Source organism: Heteronotia binoei, chromosome 4 (genome assembly GCF_032191835.1).
Source record: "Heteronotia binoei isolate CCM8104 ecotype False Entrance Well chromosome 4, APGP_CSIRO_Hbin_v1, whole genome shotgun sequence".
In the NCBI taxonomy this organism is placed as follows: Eukaryota; Metazoa; Chordata; class Lepidosauria; order Squamata; family Gekkonidae; genus Heteronotia; species Heteronotia binoei.
Genome location: NC_083226.1, coordinates 18,084,923 through 18,094,834, shown reverse-complemented (window position 1 = coordinate 18,094,834; position 9,912 = coordinate 18,084,923). Strand labels below are relative to the sequence as shown.

Below are 9,912 nucleotides of genomic sequence, written 5' to 3'. Positions count from 1 at the left end.
AAAACCTATATGCTTCTGAAAACCCAGACCCATCAGCCATACACACCTTTCTTTCCAAACATGACCTAGTCAAACATCCCGACCCGGTCCACAAATCTTTCTTGGATTCCCCCATTACATCCCTTGAAGTTCTGTCTGCCATCAAAAATACCAAAATTAACATAACTCCGGGCAGAGATGGATTTCAGGCTGAATTCTACAAAAAATTGTGCATAATATCCTTCTGCATTTTACTGACATCTGTAACCATACATTAAATTCCGGTACAATGCTGGACAGCTGGAAATTAGCAAAGATAGTACTCCTACTCAAAAAAGACAGGGACCTCTCAGATCCCAAATCGTTTCGCCCAGTTTCTCTCCTCAACTCTGACTATAAGCTCTTCACCTCCATCTTAACTTCTAGTCTGAACTCTATCATAGGCCACTACATTCACAAGAACCAGACCGGCTTTATCCCCCAAAGACAAATCACCGACAACATCCGCCAAACCTTAAATATCATTCAGTATGGCAAGTACCAACCTTATGAATCTTGTATCCTAGCCCTGGATGTTGAAAAAGCCTTCGACAAGATGGAACCCACATACCTCTCTACAGTCTTAAAAACTATAAGGGGTTCGGTCCAAAATTTCTATCTACCGTTGAAGCACTTTACTCTTCCCCGAAAGCGTGTCTTTACATTAATGGGACTTCAACTCCCGACTTTTCTCTTTCCCAGGGGACCTGTCAGGGATGCCCTCTATCTCCTTTGTTATTTGCTTTAGCCATTGAACCATTAGCAAACTTCATCCGGCAATCTCCCCCAATCTTAGGATTCAACATTAATAACACTGAATATAAAATCAGCTTGTTCGCAGGCGACGTGGTTCTCTATTTGAGGGACTCAATTTCTTCACTCCCAGCGTCGTCCTCTTTCTTTACAGAATTTACACAATGCTCAGGACTCTCTTTCAATTTGTCTAAGTCCCTGCTATTTCCCATTAATACCTCTCCTGTTACGCGAACTTCTCTGACAACTATCTACTCTTAATGTGGTCTTATCTAGGAATAGTAATTCCTTTAGAGCTCAAAGATCTTCTCAAGGTGAACTACACTGCCACATCCCATCAAATATCACCCACTCTACAATCTTGGAACTCTCTTGCCCTATTCCTGGATAGAACGTATAAACACAATGAAATCCTTTATTTTCCCAAAGTTTCTCCACTTATTTCGCACTCTCCCTATTAGCAGCCCCATAGCTATGTTCAAAAAATGGCAATCTCTACTAAACAACTTCATATGGAACAATAGATATTGAAGAAGATATTGGATTTATATCCCGCCCTCCACTCCAAAGAGTCTCAGAGCGGCTCACAATCTCCTTTACCTTCCTCCCCCACAACAGACACCCTGTGAAGTGGGTGAAGCTGAAGAGGACTCTCACAGCAGCTGCCCTTTCAAGGACAACCTCTGCCAGAGCTATGACTGACCCAAGGCCATTCCAGCAGGTGCAAGTGGAGGAGTGGGGAATCAAACCCGGTTCTCCCAGATAAGACTCCGCTTTGAAACAATTTGGTTTGAGATATTGCAATATTTAATTTCTCAAGGTGAAATCCCAAATGTAGTTAATAAATGGTATTTGTACTTATAATCAATATGGTAATTAATAACAGGGAAAATTTGAGTATTATATTATAATATACTGATTGAAAGATAAGCTATGTCACATACAGAGAATAATGCAACCTGATTTATTGTTATTGTTATTGTTTACAACTGTATTTGTTTGATTTGACTGTGTGTGTGTGTGTGTATATATATATATCATATTGTCAATCAATAAAAAAAATGTCCATTTGGAAATACCATTATCCACATTGCTCTTTTTTGGTTGCTCAGAAACAGGAAAATACCGTGATGTAGTAACGAAAACACTTCTACCAATTTATATACTTTTATATCAAACATAAATAAGTGATATTCAACCCACCATAGAAGAAGAAGAAGAGATTGGATTTATATCCCACCCTCCACTCTGAAGAGTCTCAGAGCAGCTCACAATCTCCTTTACCTTCCTCCCCCACAACAGACACCCTGCGAGGTGGGTGGGGCTGGAGAGGACTCTCCCAGCAGCTGCCCTTTCAAGGACAGAGTCTCAGAATGGCCTTCAATCTCCTCTCCCTTCCTCCCCCACAACAGACACCCTGTGAGGTGGGTGGGGCTGGAGAGGGCTCTCACAGCAGCTGCCCTTTCAAGGACAGAGTCTCAGAATGGCCTACAATCTCCTTTACCTTCCTCCCCAACAACAGACACCCTGTGAGGTGGGTGGGGCTGGAGAGGGCTCTCACAGCAGCTACCCTTTCAAGGACAGAGTCTCAGAACAGCCTACAATCTCCTTTACCTTCCTCCCCCACAACAGACACCCTGTGAGGTAGGTGGGGCTGAGAGATCTCCCCCAGAAGCTGCCCTTTCAAGGACAACCTCTGCCAGAGCTATGGCTGACCCAAGGCCATTCCAGCAGCTGCAAGTGGAGGAGTGGGGAATCAAACCCGGTTCTCCCAGATAAGAGTCCGCACACTTGACCACTACACCAAACTGGCTCTCAATAAACTTCCCAGAATACGTTTTGACACTATTAGAAGACCTAAAAGCAAAGGTGGGCTCGTCCTTCCTGACCTTTACCTATACTATAAAGCTGCAATACTCTCTTCCATGACTACTATACTATACTCTTGTTCGAGTCGACTATGGACTCACATTGAAGAGACATACATTGCTCCTTTTAAGTATTACGAATTCTTATGGCTAAAAATATCAGAAGGTCCCAGCTGGCTCATAATTAACCCATTCTTACAAGCCATACTAACTACCTGGGATGCGGTTCACCCGACTCTGGCCCCAGAGGGGTCTACCCCTTTCATCCTTCATGGGCCAAACATGGTTTCCACCAGCTCACCTGCCTTCCTCATTTCCTCTTTGGAGAACGGCATCTGCGGTCTTTCTCTTTCAACTTTTTTCTAAGAACAAACTTCTGACAAAAGCCCAATTAGAAGAAGAAGAAGAAGAAGAATTGCAGATTTATATCCCGCCCTTCTCCCTGAATCAGAGACTCAGAGCGGCTTACAATCTCCTATGTCTTCTCCCCTCACAACAGACACCCTGTGAGGTGGGTGAGGCTGGAGAGGGCTCTCCCAGCAGCTGCCCTTTCAAGGACAACCTCTGCCAGAGCTATGGCTGACCCAAGGCCATTCCAGCAGGTGCGAGTGGAGGAGTGGGGAATCAAACCTGGTTCTCCCAGATAAGAGTCCGCACACTCAACCACTACACCAAACTGGTAACAAATGTTACACTCCCCTGGTTTGAATATCTGCAAATCTGTCACTTCCTGAATGATCCACATTTCCAAAAGGTATCCTTAAGACCTCAAACCGATTTTGAACACTCAGTCCTACACTCATCCCTAAAGCCCAAAAGACTTATCTCTAAGATGTATTGTATTCTTTTAATGCAACGTTGTACTACCCTACCCTCCTATTGCTCTAGATGACACCAAGAAAGTAAGATCAATTTAACACCAACCCAGTGGGAAAACATATGGGACTGTGAAGCTTTCTGCACAAATCCGATCAACATATTTCAGCAGAATTATAAAATAATATCCAGGTGGTACCGTACTCCCCAACATTTCACCCGAATTGATCCCCATTACTCTCTGAAGTGCTAGCGGCAATGTAGCCTCTCATATACATTGTTGGTGGGAGTGCCCAGTAGTTAACTCATTTTGGCAAACGGTCATTACTAAGACGGAGGCTATCTCTGGTATTACCGTCTCTGGGCAAATAGAGGTCATCCTTCTTAACAACTGGCAAAAGGTCAAGGCATCTCCCTCTAAAATATCTTTACTCATTTCCCTTATAACGGCAGCTAAAGCTATCATAGCCCCGAACTGGAAATCTCAACACAAACTGTCTATTGACAGTTGGCTTGTCAAAATGTGGGAATATATTACAATGGACAAAATCACAGCCAATATAGACAGTAATGATTCCTTGAAAGCGGCTCAGAAGTTTATCGCTAAGTGGTATCCCATTTTAGATGAAATAGAGGTTGATCTCGTTCTTTCTTCCTCATTTAACCAGCGTGCCATTCTTAAACAAATTATTCTAGCCTGACAACGGTTCACAATATGCCTTGTTAAACCCCCCCCCCAAGTATTCTATGAGTTTGTGTTAAGTTATTATATTGTACTATTCTGCCTATCTTATAATATACCAAAGTTTTAAGTTATTTTTGTATAATAGCGCTTTATTTGTATGAACAATTCTCAAGTGTGCAAGATGTAAGTCTATAAAAAAAATAAAATTAAATTGTTTGTGAAAAAAAAAAGGTGACCTCATTTATGAGCATTGGAAAGGACACGTTTCTTGTCTTTTGCTTCTTCCTCCTCTTCTTGGGCCATACCAAGGAGCAAAAAAAAAAAGACAAAAATACAAAGCCTAAGAAAATGAAAGCAGACAGACTTTCCAGCCCTGAGCAAATTAACTAAAGCCAGTTGGCTTGTAGAATAAATAAAACTTCAATTGATCGCACAGCTCGTCTCTTGCAAACTGTGTGACGGGTGCTTTCTTGAAAATTCTGCTGTGTGTGCTTGCATGCATGTGCTTCCTGTTGGAATATTTGGTTAACATAGTAAAGTTTTGCCCAGTCATAGAAGTGTGATACTGAACACAGTAAATAACTCTCTCAATATGTATATTGCAAAAAAAGGGTAAACTTACATTGATTCAGAGAGCCAGTTTGGTGTAGTGGTTAAGTGTGCAGACTCTTATCTGGGAGAACCGGGTTTGATTCCCCCCTCCTCCACTTGCACCTGCTGGAATGGCCTTGGGTCAGCCATAGCTCTGGCAGAGGTTGTCCTTGAAAGAGCAGCTGCTGTGAGAGCCCTCTCCAGCCCCACCCACCTCACAGGATGTCTGTTGTGGGGGAGGAAGGTAAAGGAGATTGTGAGCCACTCTGAGACTCTTTGGAGTGGAGGGTGGGATATAAATCCAATATCTTCTTCTTCATGTAGATCCAGTTCACATTCAGGTTGCGGTCAAAAGAAGAGGAAGAAGCCCAATCCAAAGAGTACTTTCCCTATCATAAATGGTCAGTTTGCCCAACAGTGGGTGTTTTTACACTGACAGTTTGTGACTTTCTATCACTGCATTGGAAACTCACCTTTTACATTACCTAACGTTCTCTCAACTGTTTTGCATCATTGCTGCCCGAAGCATCTACATTTGTTTTGGTGAGATGAGTTCTGGCGCTGCTGCTGCAACATTTTTCTCAAAACTAGTTTTGATCCGGTCATTTCTCTACAGGCGTTTCAAACTTGTATTTTAGAAGTTTTCATGCGTTCTAAAAGACTTCTCCAAAAGTCACAAGGTGCAGTAATTTGCATGAGAACTGACAGCACTTGAAATTTTTACATATCATTGCTTGCCTCTTCTTGTAATTTAAATTTGTATTGTTTTTGCAGAGTTGACACGATTTCCAAGCAATCGTATACATTTAACTAAGCACTATACATTTAACTAAGCACTATACACGATTTCCAAGCGATCGTATACATTTAACTAAGCCCTCTGATCAGAGACCACCCCCCTCCTCCAAATTGAAATGCTTTCAGCAGGAAATATAGAAGTTTGGCTACGCAAAATGAACAGAGCAAATCCACCAATGTAAAAGGAAAATAATTAAAGCAGAACAGTGGCAGGCGATCTGAAGACTCTAAAACTCTGGATCAAACTGAATGTAAAAACACCCATTATGTGTGTGGGTGGATGAGGGCATTGTATCCACAGGAGAGACCTGCAGAGACAAGCATCTCCATGGAAGGCCATGTGAAGTAAGTGAGAGGACAAAGGGAGAGAGAGAAGGGGAGGGAGGGTCAGAGGGCAGCTCCCAGGTTAAGACAAAGAGGCATCTAATTCAAGGAAAGAACACCTATACACACTTAGAGTGATGTAGCACACCTCCCCTCCTTTTCGGGCATGCTGGGTTACTCACTCCAACATTTCCTTCTATTTTTAATTAGCTTGTTTATTTTACTTCATTTATACCACATCTTTTCTTCAATGGGGACCCAAAGTGGCTTGCAATATTCTTTGCTCCTCAATTTTTTTTATCCTCACAACCACCCTGTAAGGTAGGTTGGGCTGAGAGTGTGTATGACTGGTCCAAGGTAGGGCTACCAGGCCCGCACCCAACCCGCCGGCAGGGAGCAAACCGCCAGGGCGAATCCCAGCCCCTGAAGAGCCCCATCAGCACATGCCATCCCCAGCTCAATGACATCATCTGGAAGTCATGTCATCGCACCAGGGGTGTCACACTCGGGATGCTCTAGGACTGGTGATAAAACTCTATGATACCATAGAGTTTTTACCGTGATTCCTAGAGCGTTACACTGGAAATGCTCTAGGGTTCACAGTAAAACTCTATGGGACCATAGAGTTGGTATCATAGAGTTTTTAGTGCAAGTCCTAGAGCATCCCCGGCATGATGACGCCACTTCCGGATGACATCATTGCACCACACTTGCAGAGCACACCAGAGGAACAAGTTCCCCACTGCAGCGGTGGTAGGGTTGCCAAGTCCAATTTCGGAAATATCTGGGGACTTTGGGGGTGGAGCCAGGAGACTTTGGGGGTGGAGCCAGGAGACACTGGGGTGGAGCTAGGGGGAGGGGGGGACGGCTGCCGCCGCCGCCTGTTCTCCGCTCACCGTAGCTGCTCCTCCGAGATGGGCTCAGGCTGAGCCCATCTCGGAGGAGCAGCTAAAATGAAGCCGAGAAGAGGCGGCCCTGCTCTTCCGGCAGTTTCTGCAGGAAACACCGCTGAGCAACTGGGCCTCCGAGGAGGGTGTGGGGCCGCAGAAGCCGCCCGCCCCGTCTCAGGGAAGCCGCGAAGGCAGCAGAGAAGGGAGGGCGGCAAGGACAACCCACCGGGCCTCGGCAGCTCCATCCCCCCGGCCTCCCTCCCTCCCGTGCCGCGGCGGGGCAGGGCAGGGCGCTTACTCACCTGGGGTTGCTGGGACTTGGGGGGGCGGCGGCTGTGCTGCTAGAGGCAGCTGACCACGTGGTCGGTGTAAAGGACGGGCTTGAGGGTGCGCAAGCGCTACGGGCGCAATGGGCGGGGCGTGGAGACCTTCTGCTACGGCTGGCAGCAGCGCTCGCGCACCCTCAAGCCCGTCCTTTACACTGACCGCGTGGTCAGCCGCCTCCAGCAGCACAGCAGCAGATGAGGAGCACATGGAGTGCGAGCGCAGGCGGCCCCCTCAACCCCCGCTGGTGATGCTGTTCACCCCCAGCATCCTCCCCAGCAGCCCCCCACGCCGCCAGCAGCAGCATCAGCAGGAGGACGCCGCTTCTCCCCCCGCTTCCGTTTTTTGGGGGAGCGGGGGAAGAGGCTCAGAAACCTGGGGTCCCCCGCTAGAGCGGGAGGGTTGGGACCCCTAAGCGGTGGAGGGACTTTGCAACCCTAGTCCAAGGTCACCCAGCAAGTTTCCACAGAAGAGTAGTGCTTTGATACTCTAACCCAGGGGTCCCCAACATGTTGTCCATAGATGTCATGGCACCCACTGACACCTTTGCTGATGCCCATTAAATGTTTGTAGAAAGTGGGAGGAGCCAGGTAGAGCTTTTGCCCACCAAGCCTCCTGATTAGCCATTGGATATTTGATTGGCTACAGAGGTTTTTTAAAATGTTGCTTTGGCAGCAGATGCTACCACAGCACAAGGGTCTTCACTGGGCAACTGAAGGTAAGCTGTGGCAGCCATTTTGCGACCGGGTCCGCTTCCTTTGTCTTTTTGTGGCAGCCAGTTTGGTGAGAGCCAGTTTGGTATGGTGTTTAAGAGTTGTGGACTCTAAGCTGGAGAGCTGGTTTTAATTGCCCACTCCACTTGAAGCCAACAATAAAATCACAACCAATTAAAATTTCACAACATTCATACATCAAAATTTAAAATTCAGTAGTTAAAACCAACCAGTGCTAACATCATTTAGTGTTATTTCACTTCCGATGGCTTCAGTATTTCTTAAACTTTCTCCTAAACTCTCTCTAAACTAAATGTCAGATGTTTGAGAGCTGCAAGACAGGAAGGAAGGAAGGAAGGAAGGAAGGAAGGAAGGAAGGAAGGAAGGAAGGAAGGAAGGAAGGAAGGAAGGAAGGAAGGGAGGGAGGGAGGGAGGGAGGGAGGGAGGGAGGGAGGGAGGGAGGGAGGAAGGAAGGAAGGAAGGAAGGAAGGAAGGAAGGAAGGAAGGAAGGAAGGAAGGAAGGAAGGAAGGAAGGAAGGAAGGAAGGAAGGAAGGAAGGAAGGAAGGAAGGAAGGAAGGAAGGAAGGAAGGGAGGGAGGGAGGGAGGGAGGGAAATAGCTGGGGGAATGGGGAGGGAGAGATGGAAAGAAAGGAACTTTAACTTTAAATGCATTCTCCAAGCCACCAACTGGCTTGACTTGAAGTGATTCAAAGAAACAAATGCCTTCTCCTAGTCAGCCATCAGGGTGGTAGAGGCTTCTAGAGCCACACAATGTGTGTGAAAGAGCCACATGTGACTCCCGAGTCGCAGTTTGGCAACCTCTGTGCTACACCCTCTTACTACCATTCTACACCTAGAACCTATTGAGCTCTGAAGTGGGGGGGAGGGGCTTTCTGGCCCTGCCTCTCTATGATGCCATGACACCCCCCCCCCGTGCTTTCCATTGCTCACATTTCTCCGTTTCTGCTTTTTAAATACGTTTCCATCTTCGTCGCCAAGGCATACAAATATGAGCTCAGCTTCCAACGAGGACCAAGCTGGAAAGGAGACATGCTGTTTTGTTGTTCTTTGCAGACACCCGTTTCAAAGAGAAAGAGGTGTTGCGGCGTAAAGGCCAAGAACATGCCGGCCAACTGTCGTACATATACTTTTGCTGGCAGGAGAAACGATTTAGTTCTGCTACAAAACACTTGCTATCGATGAAACCAATAAGTCCAATTGTATTGATTTTTTTTTTTTTAGTCAGAACATGAAGTCAGTAAATATGACCGACGTGTTCCCAGTTTTAGGCATTTCTCTGTTAAATGCTATAAAGAAGAGATAATGATGTATCCAAGGTAAGGGAAAGCTTTGGCAGCCAGGATAGAACGCCTCAAGGCCAGAGCAAACATTATTTCTCTTCTGATCCCTTTCACAGCTGTAGAAGTATGGAATACTTGGGGCTTTTTTGTAGCAGGAACTTCTTTGCATATTAGGCCACACACCCCTGATGGAGCCAATCCTCCTGGAGCTTACAGTAGGCCCTGTAAGAAGAGCCCTGTAAGCTCTTGTGGGATTGGCTCCATCAGGGGTGTGTGGCCTAATATGCAAAGGAGTTCCTGCTACAACAAAAAGCCCTGGGAATATTTAATGCACAGGTCACCTCATCTCAGGATTTATTTTCAGGATTTCTAATTCTCCTCAGTGCTTTTGTTGTAGCAGGAACTCCTTTGCATATTAGGCCACACACCCCTGATGGAGCCAATCCTCCTGGAGCTTACAGTACGCCTTGTAAGAAAATATCTGGGGACTTTGGGGGTGGAGCCAGAGACTTTGGGGGTGGAGCCAGGAGTAAGGTTGTGACAAGCATAATTGGACTCCAAAGGGTGTTCTGGCCATCACATTTAAAAGGACTGCACACCTTTTAAATGCCTTCCCTCCATTGGAAATAATGAAGGATGGGGGCACCTTCTTTGGGAGCTCATGGAATTTGACCCCTTGGTCCAATCCTTTTGAAACTCAGAGGGTATTTTGGGGAGAGGAACTGGATACGATGCTGCAAATATGGTGCCTCTGCCTCAAAAAACAGCCCCCCCCCCGAGCCCCTAAAACCTCCAGATCAATTCCTCATTATACCCTATGGGAATCGATC

At 46.2% G+C, this 9,912-nt stretch overlaps 1 protein-coding gene across 1 annotated transcript in view; it reads right to left on the bottom strand.

Annotated features, from left to right (window-relative positions):
- Nucleotides 1-2,158: 2,158 nt before the first annotated feature.
- The window catches only part of WDR3 (WD repeat domain 3), a 418,951-nt gene continuing 411,197 nt past the window's right edge, over nt 2,159-9,912 (bottom strand). Inside the window, exon 28 of the mRNA XM_060236859.1 lies at nt 2,159-2,169. The gene's annotated coding sequence lies outside the window, so the exon portion shown is untranslated. The remainder of the gene's footprint in view (nt 2,170-9,912) is intronic.